The sequence below is a fragment of the Oryza brachyantha genome, chromosome 10 (assembly GCF_000231095.2).
Source record: "Oryza brachyantha chromosome 10, ObraRS2, whole genome shotgun sequence".
Taxonomy (NCBI): domain Eukaryota; kingdom Viridiplantae; phylum Streptophyta; class Magnoliopsida; order Poales; family Poaceae; genus Oryza; species Oryza brachyantha.
In genome coordinates, this window is record NC_023172.2 from 417922 (window position 1) to 437739 (window position 19818).

General features: G+C 41.7%; 1 pseudogene; it reads left to right on the forward strand.

Annotated features, from left to right (window-relative positions):
- The first annotated feature begins 11910 nt into the window (after positions 1-11910).
- LOC107305026 lies at positions 11911-13157 on the forward strand (annotated as a pseudogene).
- Positions 13158-19818: the final 6661 nt, after the last annotated feature.

The window sequence follows — 19818 nt, forward strand, 5'->3', positions numbered from 1 at the left end:
AATTTGAATTTTTTACGTCACCATCAGCCGCTCAAAGGCAAGATGCAAGAAAACAATTTCGTCAAATTACTTGATCGTGGTGTACGTGCATCCAAATTTCTCAAAATAATTAATAAACTACTAAATTGCAAGCAATTTTCGAATTTCAACTGTCAAAAGAGTTGATCAAGTTTTCCGTTTACATTTTTTAAGTTATCAAATTGTTTCTTAACATTATCAAACGATTGTTATGTATTCAAATACACATATGAGACATTAAACACCATATGAGACATTATGGTGTTTAATGTGTGACAGCTAATTAACGATATATCTACGATATGTGTACGTAGAAAAGAGACGTAACAAATGAATTTACGCTAAGATGTGAATTTATTATTCAAGATCACATTGGCAGGAACAAATTTAGTTTTATAAAAAAATATGGAGAAAATGATAATAGATGCAACTTGGTGATAAAAATTAGGTGGTGTTTGGATACAAGGACTAAACTTTAGTCCATGTCATATTAAATGAATTTAGAGTATTAAACATAGACTACTTATAAAACTAATTATATAAATGAGAGCTAATTCGCGTGACAAATTTTTTAAGCCTAATTAATCCATAATTAGCGTATGTTTACTATAGCATCACATAGGCTAATCATGGATTACTTAGGCTTAATAGATTTGTCTCACGAATTAATCCAAGATTATGGATGAGTTTTATTAATAGTCTACGTTTAATATTTATAATAAGTGTCCAAACATCCGATATGACATGGTCTAAAACTTTTTAGTCCCACCTGAACACCCCCTTAGAGTGAGTGATCTGTTCATCTGTTGAAGTGTAAAGCTAAGGGCATGTTTGTTTCCCTCTGACTATTTTTTAAGTCCCTGTCATATCGAATATTTAGACACTAATTAGAAGTATTAAATATAGACTATTAATAAAACCCACCCCATACTCTGAACTATTTCGCGAGACGAATGTATTGAGCCTAATTAGTCCATGATTAACGAATGTGATGCTACAGTAAGCATTTGCTAATCGTGGTTTAATTAGGCTTAAAAATTTGTCTAATGGAGTAGCCTTTATTTATGCAATTAGTTTTATTACCAGTCTATATTTAATACTTCTATTGTTAGTTTCAGACCCGGGGAATTAAATACTCATATTGTTAGTTTCTACAAAAGTCTGTTTAGAGCTGAACATATTTCTGATATTCATCTTAGTGATAACTTCTGGTGTGGAGAGGGCTGCATTATTCAGGATCACAGGGAGTTAATTTTGAAACCTTTTGAGATGAAAGAGTTGGATAGTAGAGTTATCAATCAAGCTAAAAATAACACTGCCCCTGGCCCAGATGGTTTCTCAATTCATTTTTATAAGCTTTTCTGGGATCATCTTAAGCAGGACTTATATGAGATGTTGATTCTCTTGTTTCATGAGGAGCTGGACTTAAAGAGACTGAATTTTGGGGTTATTTCTCTGATCCCTGAATGTGATAGTGCCAATAGCATTAAATAGTTCTGACCCATTTGTGTGCTGAATGAATGTTTCAAAATCATTAGTAAAGTTGTCACTAATCGGCTCTCTCTTATTGCTGCTGATATCATTTCTCATACTCAAACTGCTTTTATCCCTGGGAGGTTTATTTTAGAAGGAGGGTAGTGCTTCATGAGGTTTTGCATGAACTTAGACATAAAAAGCTCTCATGAGTTATTTTTAAAATTGACTTTGAGAAGGCTTATGATAGGGTGAGCTGGGATTTTCTTTTTGAGGTGCTTCAAAGGAAACTTTTTCCTCCTTTGTGGATTAACTGGATTAAATCTTGTGTTATGGGTGGTAGAGTTTGTATTAATATTAATGGTACTAGATCTGAGTTTTTTAAAACTTCTAGAGGCCTAAGACAAGGGGACCCCCTCTCCCCTCTTCTTTTTAATTTGGTGGGAGATGCTTTAGCCAGAATGTTTGTGTTGGCTAAACAAAATGGGATTCTCTCTAGTATTGTCCCTCATTTAGTCCCTGGTGGTTTGACTCATCTACAATATACGGATGATACAATCATTTTCATCCCTTGCATTGAGGAGGAAATAATTGCTACCAAATTTCTTCTTTATTTTTTTGAAGAGATTTCGGGTATGAAAATAAATTACCATAAAAGTGAGGTCTTCTCTGTGGGAGTTTCTTTAGCTGAAGAGGAGAAAATAACTATGATGCTTAACTGTAACACTGGTTCCTTCCCTCTAAAATATCTAGGTCTCCCTATGAGCCCTGGCAAATTGAGAGTTGCAGATTTAGAGTTTATCCCCCAAAAGCTAGAAAAAAAGCTTAATTCTTGGCAATCTAGATCCCTGTACTATAATGGGAGAGCTGTTCTGATTAATGCATGTCTCTCCTCTATTCCTTCTTAGGCCATAGGGTTATATTTTCTCCCAAAGCCCATTCATAAAAAATTGGATTCGATTAGAGCTTGTTTTTATTGGGAAGGTTCAGTGATAAGAAGAGATATCACATGGTTAAGTGGAGTAATATTGCTTTCCCCAAGTTTCTTGGAGGTTTGGGTTTTACTGAGACTAGAGCTATGAATACTTCTCTTTTAGCCAAATGGATTCTCAAATTAGAATCAAATGATGTAAGCTTGTGTATGACTGTTCTTAGAGCTAAATATATGAATAATTTCCGTTTTTTCCAAACACAGGCAGGGGGCGGTGGTCTTTCTTTCTTTTGGCAAGGCTTACATAAAGTTAAACCCTGGGTGTACAGAGGTGTGTCCTGGATTAGAGGTAATGGGAGTCACGTTTTGTTTTGGAAGGATATTTGGTTAGGTAATGTTCCTCTAAAAACTTTGTTTCCATACTTATATGAGATTTGTAATCAGAAAGAGATCTTAGTTCGAGAGGTTATTGAAGGGGAATGAACTTATTAACTTTTAGGCGTTCTTTCTCTCATGAAGATGCTGAGCAGTGGAGTGAGCTGTGTATTCTGGTAAATAACCTTGATGTTAATAGCCAGGAAGGGGAAAGAGATAAGTTAATTTGGGCTCTTGACTCAAAAAGCATGTTTTCTTCTAAATCTATGTATAATATGCTAACTTTTAGAGGTGTTTGTGATGTCCAAATGCGAAACCTTTGGAGTTCTGTTCCTTTGAAACTTAAGCATTTTATATGGTTGGCTTGGCACGATAAGATTTAATCTGCTTGGCAATTGAAAAAAATGCGATGGAATGACTCAGAATTTTGTCAGCTTTGTAATGCGGTTGAGGATTCTAATCATATTTTCTTTTCCTGTCCCCTTGCTGTGTTTACTTGGTGTTTATGCCGGGATGCTTTTGGGTTAAGAAAAACCCCGAGTTCGTTTGAGGAGTTTAATGACTGTTTTGTTTGGAATATTGGAGCTAAACTTTATAGAGTTAGTTTCTGCCTCCTTGCTGCTAGCAATTGTGGTCGGTTAGAAATGATATGATTTTTCGCGACCAAATCGTTTCCTCTCCACTGATTATTCCTTTGCGAATTATGTGTTTACTTTTACAGTGGAAGAAACTTTTCGGGGAGGAAGAGGTGGTGATCTTAGAGCGCTGGATATCAGCTCTGCAGGTGGCTGTAAGGCGTTTCAGAAGTTCAAGGTCCGGGACTGGTTGAAGTAATAGTTGTGCAATGGCAGCAGTGACCTCGGTTGTTTTGGATCTGTGTCTCTTTGTAATAGTTTCAGCTTTAGTTTTCCCGTGTGTGTCGTGTTGCTCGTCCTGTGAGTTGGTCTACGTGATCTTTTGCAGCTGGGTAGCTAGTGTTTCTGCTTTTGAGCCTGTGATGTTAAGCCGGTAACCTCGGTCAAACCTCTGTCCTTTGTTTCTAGCTTTAATTAAAAGTTGGGCTCAGACCTTTTATAAAAAAATACTTCTAATTAACGTTCAAATATCCGATATGACGAGGGACTGAAAGTCACCCGATCCTATCAGTCACTAATTCGATAGGATATATCATCGATCGTCACTGTGCTACCAGCTGCGTTCGTACGACGGTACATATACGTGATTTTAGTTTATTATACTGATACACGAGAATTTTGTGCAATTGCAATTATAATTGTGTTTGTACGACGGTACATATAATATATATATATATATATATATATATATATATATATATATATATATATATATATATATATATGAGTTGATACTGATACCTATCTATCGCAAGCAGTTTATTAGCACACGGGTATATATACACCCGTTGCTTGCATGCCATCTAAATAGTCATAAAAATATAAAAAAAATTAACAAGATAGTTTAATATGAGTTATATCACTCCACCAACATGCAAGTTTAAATTCAACTTCTACAAGTTGTAGCAAAAATAACAAAAACAATTATGAATATGAGTATAGTTAGTTTCAATTTTGTTTGTTTGTTTTGCTATAACTTATAGAAGTTAAATTTAAACTTGCATGTTTGTGGAGTGATATAACTCATATTTATCTATCTTATCAAATATTTTTATATTTTTTGATGACTATTTAGATGACATGCGAGCATACAGGTAGACCTATACCCGTGTGCTAAAAACAATTTTCCCCTGTCTATCTTCCGGACACATGCATGAGAATTTGGTGCCATTGCCTGTGTACGTGCACAACACGTACGTTATTTGTTGAAAATTGCTAACGGGTTGTGTTATATTTATAGACATGTGTTTTGAAAAAGAAATCATATATTTATACTCCTTTTGATTTGAAAGATCGCAATGATGATGATGGCACGTGACCGACCAACGACACACCCACTCAGTTGATTATTTCACCAAGTATACGAACTCGATAGTTTCTAATATTATAACATTGTCGTTCAACCTTCAACATCATGATTAGTTAATATATTTCTTTTTCAAAAAAAATATAAAGAGTACATTGAATGAAAGAAATTTGTTATTCAGTTTGTTTCTTTGTTATTCACTTTGTCCCACACAACTATTCTTCTTGAGAAAGAGAGGACATGCATCCTCTTCCATTTCAATTACGAGAATGAATGGTAATTTGACAAAGGAAGGCAACACGTACAACTCCTCCAGGTAGAACAGTACTGCCATCCCACTATGGCACACCAGCTAAGATCAGGAGCCAACCCAAGCTAAGTAGATTGTATATTATACTCACTTTATTTTTTTTATTTGACGCCGTTAACTTTTGGATGTTTATCTTATTTACTTTTTTTCTAAATACACAAAATTATAAGTTATACTTAAAGTTTACTTTAATATGAATTTAAAATCATAACAAAATAAATAATAGTTATATAACTTTTTTAAATAAGATAAACAGTCAAACGCGGAGTCAAAAGCCAATTACGTTAAATAAAAAACAGGGAAGAAGTATATATCTTTATAGTTTCATCGTAGCAAGTCAAAGATTACTCCAAGACAAGTTTGTCACAAAACAAACACTTCACCGGAGAAATCTGACCATCTAGCCGCGCGAACAAGCAGAACTACTTTATTAATTACATCATCCTTCTAATCTGATTACAACAGTATAGTTTAAGCGACAACCACACAACCCAGAAGAAGAAAAACAAAAACACTTAGGACATACATGAACTGTACGTACATATATCAGGTTGTCTTCAGCATGCAGTTCACTCAATTACAACGAACCAAGATAGGAGCAACAAGTTCTACACATCTACAACATCTAAGCCTGAGATGACACCTTCAATAAGTAAATGATATGCGAGAGCCAGCGTTATAGTATCCATATAAGACAAGAAGGGCGTATTAAATGTAAGATCATATATATGCAAGATTAATATTTTCTGATGAACAACTTTCTTGTGAATTGATTTGTTAATAGATTTTGGTTTGGTAATACTTAAGGTGTTGGTGTGAGTGTGTGATTAATGTGGATCATGTTATGATATCTGTACCCGAAAATGGTTGGTTTGTCTCTATATGTGCAGGTAACTGGAGATCAACCTCTGTCAATGACGAGGACTAGGATTAGGTTTAAGGAGGAACCAAAGTCTAGATGGTCGGGATGTCATGTGACATGGTTGGACTAGAGTTGCGATCATTGAAGGTTAACATCGGTCAACGCGGTAGGATCGTGACTACGCTTAGGGAGGGGCTAAGGTCCGGATGATCGAGGATGTCGGGTGACAATGTTGAATACGAGGTGGCACATGATAGAGGAACACCATGTGGGATAAAATCGTAACGGGCGTCACATGTTGTGTGTGTAAGCGCCTAAAAGATATAAGGAAAATTGGATAAAAATTGGAGATTGATTGATGAAGAAATAAAAAAGAAGCGGTGTGATCAAGGTAGCAAGCTTTTGTCAATTTCTTCGATAAGTGTAATCTTTTATTCCGCAAAAGATTTTTTTGTTTCGGTTTTTTCTACCATTCACCCTCCTCAGGTAGGCTTGTTTGATCTTTTTCGATCCTACATTAAATGTTCTGATTGCCCAAATAATTGCCACACCACCTACTATCATCTAATTTTGGATACTTTTATCAAAGCTATATATGGATCTAGCCTTCAAATATATATGAGCATTATTGTTTGTAGGTTTCATAGTGTTTACTCCAGATAATTTAAGAAAGGATGTTCAATAGTTTCATCTTCGGAGCAAAACTGACATTTCATTCTCCACTTTCACTACTACAGAACACCTCCCATAGCCGCTGGTTATAACAAACCGACACCTGTAAGTGCATATACATGTTGGTTCAAAGGCAAAACCATCCCATGTACTATTTGTGTCAACTTACGCTACAAAACACCACCAATAAGCAATTAAATGTGGCAGTTTTCATACACCAACCAACACCTATTACGTGGGACACACAAATAGTAGGCATAGATGATTGTCGGTGAAACGGGATTAGGGTATGCCGTATGAAGAAAACATGACGTTCAACACATTACCATATTCTTTTCGATAAAAAGGTTAAAGCTACTACAGTGCAAACTTTGACCTACAATCCCTATTACACGGAATAGGCCACCCCAGATCCACGTGACCTGCCTCGAGGTGGTCGGGCCTAGGTTCTGAGAGGCAGCCGCCCTCTCATAGAGGGGTCAGGTTGTCCCGACCCCTGGCCCCTCACCCTACGCATCAAGTGATGCGTGGAGCGGAGGTGCCCCGCATGCGGGGCCCTACCACCATAGTTAATACGCTCTGTCACCCACGTAGTGTCACATTAAATGCGGCGGGCGAGAGGCGTGGTAAGTTACCGATGGACTTACATATACGATGGTAGACTGAAAGCATATGTCAGAAGCATATGCATGTCCCTTGCAGGGGATAGGATTCGTGTCAGCCCCATCTCGTTGGTCTCTAATGAAGATATTTTTGCCTCTCCTCTCTATGGGAGAGACATCACCTTATTTTCGAGGTGCCCCATCATTGCCTCTACCGTGCCTTGGATACGAAGGAACCAGGGGTCTTCAGCATTTAATATAGAAGAGACACCGGCCGCTCTGCCCACATCACGACGGGGCGTGGTCTGCAAGCGAAAGGCGTGCACTGTCACCGCACGCCTTGGATTAGACGGGCATTAGATGCTCTAAGCTGTGTATTTGCTTTTTCCCTTAGGACTTGTGCCCAGGCATCTTTGGGAGCCCTTTTTAGTATAAAAAGAGGCACTTGCCTAAGGAGAAAGGAGAGCTGGCTCCGGAGAAAAAAAACCACAAAAGACTTAGCGCGCTAGGTTACTAAGCCTAACTCGTGTATAATTCCTTGCACCCCAAGCAACCAAGCATAACAGTAATGTTTTACCTTTCCTAGCGGCCTGAACCTGTATACATCATCGCATTCACACTGCTCTCGAGGGGATTGACTCCTCTCCTCTTGTTGATGCCCTTACTCTCACCCGCACCCTCGGCCGAACCAGCAAAGGGGGCCCCGCGGCTTCCCGCTAAAGGATATTCACACTCCAAAAGCTGACGTGCCAGGCAGGAGGCGTGTTCATGAGAGTTTTGAGCTTCACCACCTTTCAGCTTCCTTCCAACTTCTGTCAGAAGGAATGGAGCATATAGCACGGGTGTTCAGCACTCCCACCCCTAGCGGGGGTGGGAGCGGGAGCACATCGGACTGCGAGCGTCGGGGCCATACCTTGAGCTTCCGTAGTACCGGCGCCGCCCCAGCAGGACTCCACTACCAGCGCAAGTCTTGCTTGCTCGGTAGAGGAGGAGGATCAAGTTGAAGCAGGCAAGTCTTTTTATTGGATTAATTTATGAAGTTGAGAGACAATGACATGGAGCAAAACAGGAATGTAATTACATAATCATGGACGTAATTCATGGATTTGTAGAGCTAGGAATATCCAGCTTTAACAAATCTCTGACATATTCACAATATAAGACTTTTTATATAAATTTATCGATTGATGAATATATAAAATATATATATATGTTTAGATTCGTTAGCATCCATATCAATCTATAAAAGGCTAGAAAGTCATATATTGTGAAAGGTTGGAAGTATTATTATTATTATATATATCTATACTATTATAAGAAAAACGATAATAATTCAGCCAAGCTTTTTCGTTCGTCTATGCTGACGTCGTCCAGCAGCAACAAAGCCTTGGGTTAGGAACAGCAGTAACGTGTGGTCGTTTTTGTCAGCAGCAGCAGCAGCAGCAGCAGCAGCAACGCGTGTGGGTCACGTATCCCGTCCAGACTCCTGTGGCGCCCGCGTGGGTTGGCTGCGTCTCGGTTTTGGTACGCGCGCACGGGTTAGCAACAGCAGCAGCAGAGACGACGTCATCTCCCCTCCAGACCGTTGATCGGATTCTTTCTCGAGACTATCTATGTATGCTGCTCATGCTTTACACAGATGTAACAGCTTCATAGTTCAATGGACAGGGCGCTGTCCACCAAGCTTTTGGTGCTGTTGTTGAAAATTTTATAAAACCAAAATTTTGTCACCTAAATATATTCTAAATAAATATTATTGTGATTTTAGGTTAGATTATTTTGATTTTAGGGTAGAAAAGCCCAAACTGGTGTTTTGGTATTATGTTGTGAGGCTTTTTATTATTGTCTATAATTATTAATTTATCAATATATATTAATATATATAATTTGTATATTTGTTAATTTATTAGTATCGGTATTAATCTAAACTTTTTAGATTGTGAAACAAAGTGAGTAGTTCAGATTAGTTGTATGGCAATTCTCGTTGTGACTTTTTGACACAAATTTAATTAATTACAAATTTTGTGTAAATATGTGAAATATAATTTATAACTAAAATTTATTTAGTACAAAATAAATAATAATAATGTAAGTTTGTAATAAGACGAATAGGTAAATCCGAGCAAAAATATTAATGATATTATTTATTAAAATACATATGGAGTATATATTTTTATCGGACTTGACTATATATATTAAATTATGTACACATGAAACATATATATGCTTTAATGTAATTTTATGTAGAATTATTCTTTTTAATCCCGTGGCAAAGCATGGGCACTGTGCTAGTGTGTGTGCGCGTGTGTATATATATATATATATATATATATATAGAGAGAGAGAGTAATTTGTATGGTGGAGTATATATATTGATCTGTATGTATGTATGTATATATGTATGTATCAAATTTTCCTACAGAGGCTTTCGGCACCGTTGCCCTTGTTCAACTTCAACCAAACTGCCAGCTCCTTCGCAAACCTATTCGTGGCTTGTTGGGAATCTCTCCCTCACGTACTCTCTGTGTATTTACCTCAAACACACACTAGCTTTGTTTAGTTGGTAGACACACACCAAGAACTGAACAAAGTACTGAAGATTTGTGGTCGATGCAGCAAATAGCTAGCTCACACCATTTTCATGTTTATATAGACTCAACATACGTACAAGGAGATAACACGGCCAAACCCACTCAGCCATAACTCACACCTACTAATGCATCGTGCAGCAGCATGCATGCATGCACGTCTACTGCTAGGACCGATTCACTCGGCAGCACGGGCACGGGACCTCGCCTCGCCTGCGATCCGGTTACTTGGCACAACACTCTAGCTACTTGCAGCCGGGTTTAGTCTTCTGAAATATTCACTCGTACGTGCCGTGCCGTTGGTTCCACTCGCACCACCACATGGGCATCTCGCCATGAGTTAGAACCAAGTAAGCTGTGCAGTATGCATGTATCTCACGTACACACATCACATCTTCTAGCATGTGACCTATATTATTGCAAACACTTATTACATGCAAACAAAAATAACCATACAAATACTCTAATGACAAGATTAAACTCTTAACTACACTTCGGCAGCAGCAATAGCCACTCCGCCGCGCGCCGGCCGACACGCTCGGCCCACCCGAAATCTAGCTAGCCTCGTAAAGTCTGACACGACGTACGCAGCGACGCCAGGAAGTACTAGCTCGACGGTGGACCTCACGTGCTCCTTCGTCGTCTCGAGCTTCGCCTCGCGTATCAGCCCGACGACTGTGCCGCTGGCGATGTGTTGTACCCCTCCCGGAGGGATGCATCACGGCGAGCGTTTTCGCAGAGAAGAGGAAGTGGACACGGACAGCAGTACGTGGTCAGGCTTGTTTGGGGGGCATCTCACAGACAGACAGCAGTAGGTATTATAATAATCTCAACAATGCCTCAATTAATCGTGTTGTTAAGCACCTCACTAATTAAGCACTTTGTATTGGAGATGCCTAAAAAACTAGTACGGATTGTTTCGCAGAGAGAAGTTTTTAAGTGCCACGTACTATTGGATATACGTACCGATTGATTTTATTTCTTAACATTATTATTTCTCATGAGTGAATTGAAGCAGCCTGACAACGATTTGTTTGACCTCTTCGAATCTGTACATGCAACTCAGTACGCAGTTGTACGTTTAGAACTTCTAGAATTATCTATACTAGCTAGTCACCCGACATGTGCGTTGCACTAGATATCACTGCTACAGATCAGACTATCCAGAACGGTGTAACCGTAACGGCTCAACTCGGCCCGTTACGGGTGAATTATACAGTAGCGGTCCATATCGAGGCCCATGCCTGATAACGTAAACCAAATTGGACCGTGACAGGTAGAGGAGTATCTGTCACGGTCCAAGTAAAAGAGTCGTGACGAATATATCCGTAACGGTTCGAAATTAATAGCCGTTACCGATATGTACAAATCCGTAACGGTTCTAACCGTACCGACCATTACGCCAATATCTGTAACGGTCCGCTTGTATAGACCCGTGATAGATACTCCTCTATTCGTCACGGCTGTAATGTTACGAGCCGTGAGAGATATTAGTTAATATTTGAAACGGTTTTCTGGTAAGAACCGTGACCCATAATGTGGCACTATATATACCTGCATGAACTAAAGTTTTGGCTATCCCAGCTCATTTGACTGTTCACATTTTGGGTGGGAGACTTAGGGGGGGCGATTTTTTGCAACAAAAAACTGCAAAGTTAAATTTAACATTGAAGAGAGCAAGGTACTATTGAGTACACTCTTGTTGCATAATTAAGTTAAGTAAGTTTACAAGTATTATATAATTGATAATGATCTTCATTTATCTTAGATGGATCGAGCCTGGATGTACAACACGAATCGTCTAAGCAGTGAATATAGAAGTGAACTTGGGGAATTTCTAAATGCAGCAGAAGCTGAGAAGCATGCGAGAAATGCTCAGTTCATGCGTTGCCCATGCACGGACTATAAGAATGAGAAGTCATGGGAAAGTCGAGTGCAGATACAGAGTCACTTAGTGAGAAGAGGCTTCATGGCAGGTTACGACCGTTGGATCTGACATGGTGTGGAAGCTGAAGCAACGAGCGATGCAATAGAAATAAACGAAGATGAACACAAAGAACAAGAAGGAATTGAGCATATGTTTGTGCCGTCACCATTGGGGGAAAAGGTTTGATGTGGACCCGAACACACTAGACGCAATGTTGCGAGACGTTGAGCAGAAAGAGTACAATGAGAGAGACTATGAAAAGTTCACTCGGTTAGTCTCCGATGCGGAGACACCGGTTTATCCAGGATGCAAGACAAAGTACACCACGTTGTCTATTGTCCTGGAGCTTATGAAACTAAAAGCTAGCAATGGATGGTCAGATAAGAGTTTTTCAGAACTTCTAGTTGTTCTAAAAGATCTGCTACCGGAAGAGAATACGCTGCCGCGTACTAACTATGAAGCTAAGAAGGTGTTGTGCCTTCTAGGATTGAAAGTACGGAGAATTCATGCTTGTCCCAATCACTGCGTACTGTACTATGGGGAATATGAAAATCTTGATAGTTGTCCCATGTGCAATGTTTCCCGTTACAAGAGGAAAGCTAGCTCCATCGATGGCAAGAGGTCCAAGAATTGTGGTCTAGCAAAAGTTCTGTGGTATCTTTCGATTGTAGGACGTGTGCAAAGAGTTTTTGCCAATCCACAGGAAGCTAAGTTAGTTCGTTGGCACGACGTCGATCGGAAGAAGGATGGTATGCTTAGACATCCTGCAGATTCCATGCAATGAAGGAATATCAATAACTTATTCCCTAATCGTCTACAAGATCCGAGAAACATATGGTTTGGTTTAAGTACAGATGGTATGAACCTGTTTGGGGATATGAGCAGCCGTCACAGCATATGGCATGTTCTGCTTGTTAACTACAACCTACCCCCTGGTCATGTTTCAAGAGAAAGCACATTATGTTGGTTTTGCTTGTGCAAGGATCAAAACAACCTGGAAATGACATTGATGTATTCCTACAGCCACTCGTGGATGACCTTCAAGTACTTTGGGGTGGTGTCGATACTTGGGATACATACGGAAAGGAGAACTTCCAAGTGCATGCTATGTTGTTCAACACCATTAACGACTGGCCCGCTCTTGGAAACCTTTCAGGGCAAACCGTTAAAGGAAAATGTGCCTGCACAGAATGCATGGAAGAAACACACAACATGTGGTTGAAACACTACCTCAAGATGGTGTACATAGGACACAGGAGATTTCTTAGGCGGAATCACCCGTACAAATATATGATAAAACCATTCGATGGTAAGAAGGAGCTTCGTGAGGCCCCTCGGTCATTGTCTGGACATGAGGTGTATAATATGGTGATGGACATTGAGCATGTCTTTGGAAAGAGAAGTAAAACCAACAACAGTAAAGAACGAACAATATGGAAGAAAAAGTCTGTGTTCTAGCAGCTAGAGTATTGGAAGCACCTGGAGGTTCGACATTGCATAGACCTAATGCACGTTGAGAAGAATGTGACGGATAGTGTCATTGGATTGTTGCTCAACATCAAAGGAAAAACAAAGGACGGGTTCAATGCACGGAAGGACATGGAGGATATTAAGATTCAACCTGGACTAGCAGGTCGAGTGAATGAAGACACGGAAAAAGTGTACCTACCGCCTGCTTGCTATACGCTTTTAGACCTAGAGAGAGTCCTTCCTGGACTGCATAAGTAGTATTAAGGTACCTACAGGATACTCATCACGGATCAATAAGTTTGTCTCCAACGGTGAGTTCAAGTTGGGTAGTATGAAGTCACACGATTGTCATGTCATGATAACTCAATGTAGTGCCCTAAAATCACCCTAAGTTTAAAACATTGTTTAATCCGAATTTTGAGAAATTTTAAAAGATGAAGGAAGCCTCCAACAATTAAAAATGACCAATACTGAACTCAAATGGGCTTGTGGGTATTTGTAATAAGTTCCCCATGCCTCAAAATATGTAAGTAATTTTTACTGGAATTTTCAGAGCACTCTAGCTAATTTTAATGCAACAAAAATCATTAAAATAGTATACTAAAAGAAAATCAATTTAAATCTCTCTCTCTCAACTTGGGCTGAAAGTTGGCCCAAGTCCTCCCACCCCTCCCCACTATGCGCCCTCTCTCCTAGCTGGCGGCCCAGCTCTCCCTTCCCCTTCTTCTATCCCTCTTGGGCCTTTTCCCAGCCCACTCCGCCCCCTCCTGGTGCCGCCCGGCCCAGCTAGCCAGAGAGGCACGCACGCACGTGCTCTTCTCCTTCCTCCAGACCGACGCCGCCTGTTCCTCTCTCTCCCGTGAACCCTAACCGGCGCCGCCGCCCGATTCGCATCCTTCCCGACGGTTTCTCTCCAAATTAAATAGAAAAATGGAATCCCCACCTCTCCCTCTTAATTTCCCCCTTAATTCCTCAATCAATCGTGACTTAAATTGCCGGTTTTCCTCACTCTTTATCTCGCCGACGTTTTCATGGACGCAGTGAAGAAGCTGCCGGCGTTTCACCTCTCCCACGACCTTCCACCTCCCAGGACCCTATAAAATGGAACCCCCTCGTCCTCCTCCTCCATTTGCTAGCCCTGGCCCGAGCTCTCGAGCTCTCCTCTGCCCTCCCACCATCTTCCTCCCTCCTCTCCCCGACGAATTTCGGCGGGCCTTTGCCACTGCTCTGGACGGGTTCGGAGCACGCCATCTGCACCGTTGAGTTGTGATCAAGGAGAACACCGGCCAACCCTCCGTTCGCTGGAGCAACAACTTTCCCCGAGAACCCGTCAAGCCACCAATGGTCGTCTTTTTTGTGGTAAGCCGACCCATCATGGTTACTGTTGCAGCGACCATCCCTTTCTCTCTTTATCCATTACTTATTATCCAAAATAAAAAGTCTAAATTAACGAATTTGTAAATTGTTCACCCGAACAACATATAAAATGTAAATAGTTTTTCTTGGCTATTTGAACTTCGAATAGGATATGTTAAAATCACTAATCCCCTCCAACGAATTAAAGAACCCATTTTTGTATTGTTTGGTTCTTAATTTTATTGTTGTCTTAGCCGTTTTTGCTTCCTTTTGCCATTGGTCGTGTAGATTCCGTTGTTCCGGAAGACCCTCTCTTCGTAGCTGTGGAAGCAGAAGAATTTTGGAGCGACCAAGGCAAGTCAATCATCCCTTGAACATATTGATCCCAATATTATGAAAATCTATGTTTTTTAATCCTTATGCATTGCTTTATAAAATTATATAACGTTCACTGTTTTATTTAGTTATTATTCCTATAATCTTTGCTTTATGGTCAGTTTGATATTGTGTATCTATACCTTGTGAACCTTAGTAAAATTATAAAATAACTAGTTTGACTCCCTATATGATGGACTCACTAGTTGCTTTAGATTGGCTTATCCATGCTTAGATTCAACATAGAATCACGCTTTTATATTTAAAATGTGGTAATAACTAAAATGTGGTTTAGATAATAAAATTATGGCTGGTATAGCCAGAACTTGATGGATCCCTATTCAAAATTCTGAAAATTGTTTTTTGGTGGGGCACGAGGTGCATGGTTGTGTTAGAAGCACCTCGGCCGATATAAGGACCGGTCTTCGGGCCTCTGTTGCGAAGCATATCAATACAACCACATGTCTAATGGGTAAGGCCTGACCGGAATGGTAGATCATCTCAAAATATAGGCCACTGGTACGATGAGTCTGGGGCCAGGGTCGGCTGATTCTGACTCGGCGCAAGAGGGGGCATGTCTCGTCCCAGGGATCAGGCAATGGTTTAATTGTTGGGAACCGGCGGGCTGCGAAACCTCAACGGGTCCTTTGTCACAACTTCCATCCAGGCACCGTGGTGGTGTTTGGCACGTGGTAACGCGTGTTGAATGTTGTGTCTTGTGGGTAAAGTTCTACACCTCTGATCAGAGTTAAAAAATATTCGAATAGCTGCGCCCGCGGTCATGGGCAAGCCTAGCAATGTACCCAAGTTAGATTTCTCTCTCTAAATAAAATGAATGGATGGAATTCTTGGTGTGGTAAACAGGTGGTTTAACCTGAGGTTTAAGGCCGGCAATGCGTGGTTTAGCGCAACCGTGGTAAAATTGCTTAGACATAAGTCTGGTTTTATAAATGGCTTTAAAATATTAAAAGATTACAAACTTAGCTTTGTGCAAAAATGTCAACCATACTATGCCTTTCCTTTGTTCCCCTATGCATTTATATCATTTTTCCGATTGACTTGTTGAGTCCGGTGGTGTGTACTCACCCTTGCTCCAAAAATCCCTAGAAGTTGGACCAGAAGAAGGTGAAGACTTTGGTTTCTAGTTCGCTCTGCCGTCAAGTGCCTGTGGCTGCCGTTATTTAGTCTTCTGCTGTTTTATTTGTTTATCTTTGGTTGTAAGGGCCTAAGGTCGCCCATTTTAAGTACTCTATTTACGCTTCCGCAAAGTTTGGCTTGTAATAATCAACTATGTCTTTGTGTACCTCGCCTTTCCTGGGACGAGGATTAATGCACTAAGCGTTCTGGAAAATGGTTCATTTCCGGGCGTGACACTCAACTTCTTCCAGTTGCTATTAGGAATATTCTGCCAACTAAAGTTCAACACACGGTTATGCGGTTGTGTTTCTTTTTCAATGCAATTGGTCAGAAGGTTCTAGATCCCGATATGTTGGATGGATTGCAAGAAGATATAGTGAAAACCCTGTGTCATCTGGAGATGTACTTTCCACCTTCGTTCTTTGATATCATGGTCCATGTCATCGTGCACCTTGTGAAGCAGACGAAGAATTGTGGTCCTGCGTTCATGAGGCAGATGTACCCCTTTGAAAGATACATGGGCATCTTGAAGGGATATGTGCGTAACAGAGCGCGTCCAGAAGGAAGTATTATGGAAGGGTACATGACGGAGGAGGTCATCGAGTTCTGTGTTGACTACATCGAAGAGCAAACGGCCATCGGAGTTCCAAAGTCACGTCACGAAGGAAGACTTAATGGTGTAGGCATTATTGGTAGAAAGATTATTAAGTTGGATCGATCGTTGTATGACAAAGTCCATTTGATGGTTCTACAACACATGGTGGATGTTGGCCCACACATTGAAGAGCATCTGTCACATATACGGAAAGATAATGGTGGTCGGTCGGAAGGTTGGATATCCAAAGACCACATGACTCACTTCAATGCATGGTTCAAGAACAGAATAGCGACTAGTACTTCGCCCGTCAGTGACACATTGAAATGGTTGGCGCATGGTCCATCATGGGATGTGCAAACATGGCAAGGGTTTGACATCAATGGGTACACATTCTACACATGTGAACAAGACGACAAAAGCACCGTGCAAAATAGTGGTGTACGTATAGATGCCATTCAGGATGGTGGGGGGTGTAATTCATACTACGGCCGAATCAACGATATCTGGGAGATCAAATATGTGAAGTTCAAGGTGACGTTGTTTCGGTGCACGTGGGTCAATAACCTCCGAGGCGGGGTGATGATCGATAAAGAGGGTTTCACATTAGTCGATTTCTCGAAGATAGGTTACAAGGATGAGCCTTTCGTCCTTGCGAAACAGGTAGTCCAAGTTTTCTACATCAAAAACCAAGCAAATAAGAAGCAACATGTTGCCCGAGAAGGTAAAAGGAGTATAGTTGGGGTTGAACATGTTGTTGACGAGGAGGACTACAACAAATGTGCTAACACAGCGCAAGAGCTACCTCTAGAAGAGGAATCGTCCGAAGATAGTAATGTGCATGCGAGAGTAGATCATGCCGAAGGCCTTACCGTCGAGGTGTAATAAATTATGTATTCTACTTAATTGTTTTGAAATTAAATGTTCCAAAATGATGTGCAAGTGGTACCTCTAAAATTAATTTTGCTGTACTTATAATATTAATTGGTTTAAATTTAAATTCTATATTTAAAGTGGTAAATACTATAATTGCTATAGATTATTCATGTATACATAAATTGTTATGAATTTATGGAATAAATTTAATTGATATAAAATGTAATGTTCTATATGTAAAATGGTAAATACTATAATTGCTATAGATTATTCATGTATACATAAATTGTTATGAATTTATGGAATAAATCTAATTGATATAAAATGTAATGTTCTATATGTAAAATGGTAAATACTATAATTGATATAGATAAATCATCTATATACATTTCACAGTACAATGTATCCGTCACGTTCCGTGCGTTTTAAATCGTGACGGGTACACCATTTCGGTCACGGTCCGAGCGTTTTACACCGTGACCGAAAGGCATATCTGTCACGGTTTAGGTACTACCGCTCTTGACGAATACAAAGCCATGCTATTTTTCCACCCACCCCAAAAACCCACCTCCCCGTCCTCTCCAGCGGCCTCCTCTCCTCCCCGACACCGTCGGCGACGTCCTCCCCAAGCCCCTTCCCTGACCCTCGAGGCCGAGCCCGCGTGGCCGACCCCCGAGCCCGAGGCCCCCCATCCCTGAGCTCGGAGCGCCGGATCCGGCCGACGGCGGCGGCGGCGCCCCTTCCCCGACCCCGCCGGCAACGTCCTCCCCGAGCCCCTTCCCCGACCCCGGCGGCAGCGGCGCCCCTTGCCCGACTCCGGCGGCGGCGCCCATTCCCCAACCCCCGAGGCCGAGCCTGCGTGGCCGACCCCCAAGCCCGAGGCCCCCCCTCCCCGAGCTCGGAGCGCCGAATCCGCTCGACAGCGGCGGCGGTGCCTCTTCCCCGACCCCGCTAGCGACGTCCTCCCCGAGCCCCTTCCTCGACCCCGGTGGTGGCGGCGCCCCTTCCCCAAGCATGAGGCCGGCAGCCTCAACGAGGTCCGAGCGCCGTATCCGGCCGACCGCGGCGGCGGCGCCCCTTCCCCGACTCCGGCGGCGGCGCCCGTTCGCCGACCCCCGAGGACGAGACCGCGTGGCCGACCCCCGAGCCCGTCGCCCCCCTCCCCGAGCTCGGAGCGCCAGATCCAGCTGACCGCCGAGCCCGCGTCCCCTACCCCAGAGTCGGCGGCGCCCCATCCCCGAGCCTGCGTCCCTGACCCCGCTGGCGGCGTCCTCCCCGAGCCTGTCGGCGTCCTCCCCGTGCCCGAGTCCTACCTGCCCTCACCCTGACCCCGACCGTGCCGCCCTTCATCGCAGGTTTTGACCTCTATTCTTTCTACATGCATTACATTTTTGATAGATATGTTGTATGGTTGAATTGAGTGGTGAGCAAACGAGAATTTTGTTCTGTCGTGAGCACTTTTTGTCTAGTCTCCTAAGATGTGTAACACATTTGGTCGCCGCCATCGTGCGGTTTGACAGGCACGTCTTAGGTTGAAGTTGACTGGCACATGCTTATTTGTTTGTTCATGTAGCTATGTGGCCAACGGTTTTGTAGTTGTCTTATACTATGCAAATATAGCCATCAAGTAGATTTATAGACCATGATAACTGCCTTTACCCTTCGGAGGTACACCGCGTAAAGACTGAAACAACAAAAAAATGCAAGGTTTACGCGGTGTACGTCTGGGTTTTCATCTCGAAGTGTGCATGCGTGCCCCAAGAGCATGAGTAACTATGTTCTATTAGCGAACATAGTTAGTTTGTGGATAACACATGTACATGCCCTCGATTTCTCGTGACTTATGTTAATTTACATTGTTAGTTTTAAAGATTGTTACTCCTTCGTGTCTCGCAGATATGGATTTTGTATGCAACTAACTTTTAATTGTATTTGTTATATTCTTAGTCCGCCATGTCGGACAATCAAGACATAACCACATCGGCTGGTACAAGTGCAACAACTGGGGGCCGGCCCCCCAAGTCACGTAACAGGTTGCCAGAATCAAAGCTTACAATGACTGTAGTTGACCTTAATGGGAACCCCACACAACCCCCTAAGATAGCTAGTAAGTTTGCAAGCTCGTGTGGGGTTGTAGCTCAAGAGTGCATTGGGATACTACACAAGAGCTTCAAGGAAGTGCCGGATGAGGAGAAAGAGCTTGCTTGGGAGAGATTAAAGGATAAGTTTGACTATCCTCCCGAAGCGGGTTAGCATTGAAACGACAAGCGTTGATCAAGATAAACAGCTCCTAGAAGAAGTTCAAATCAA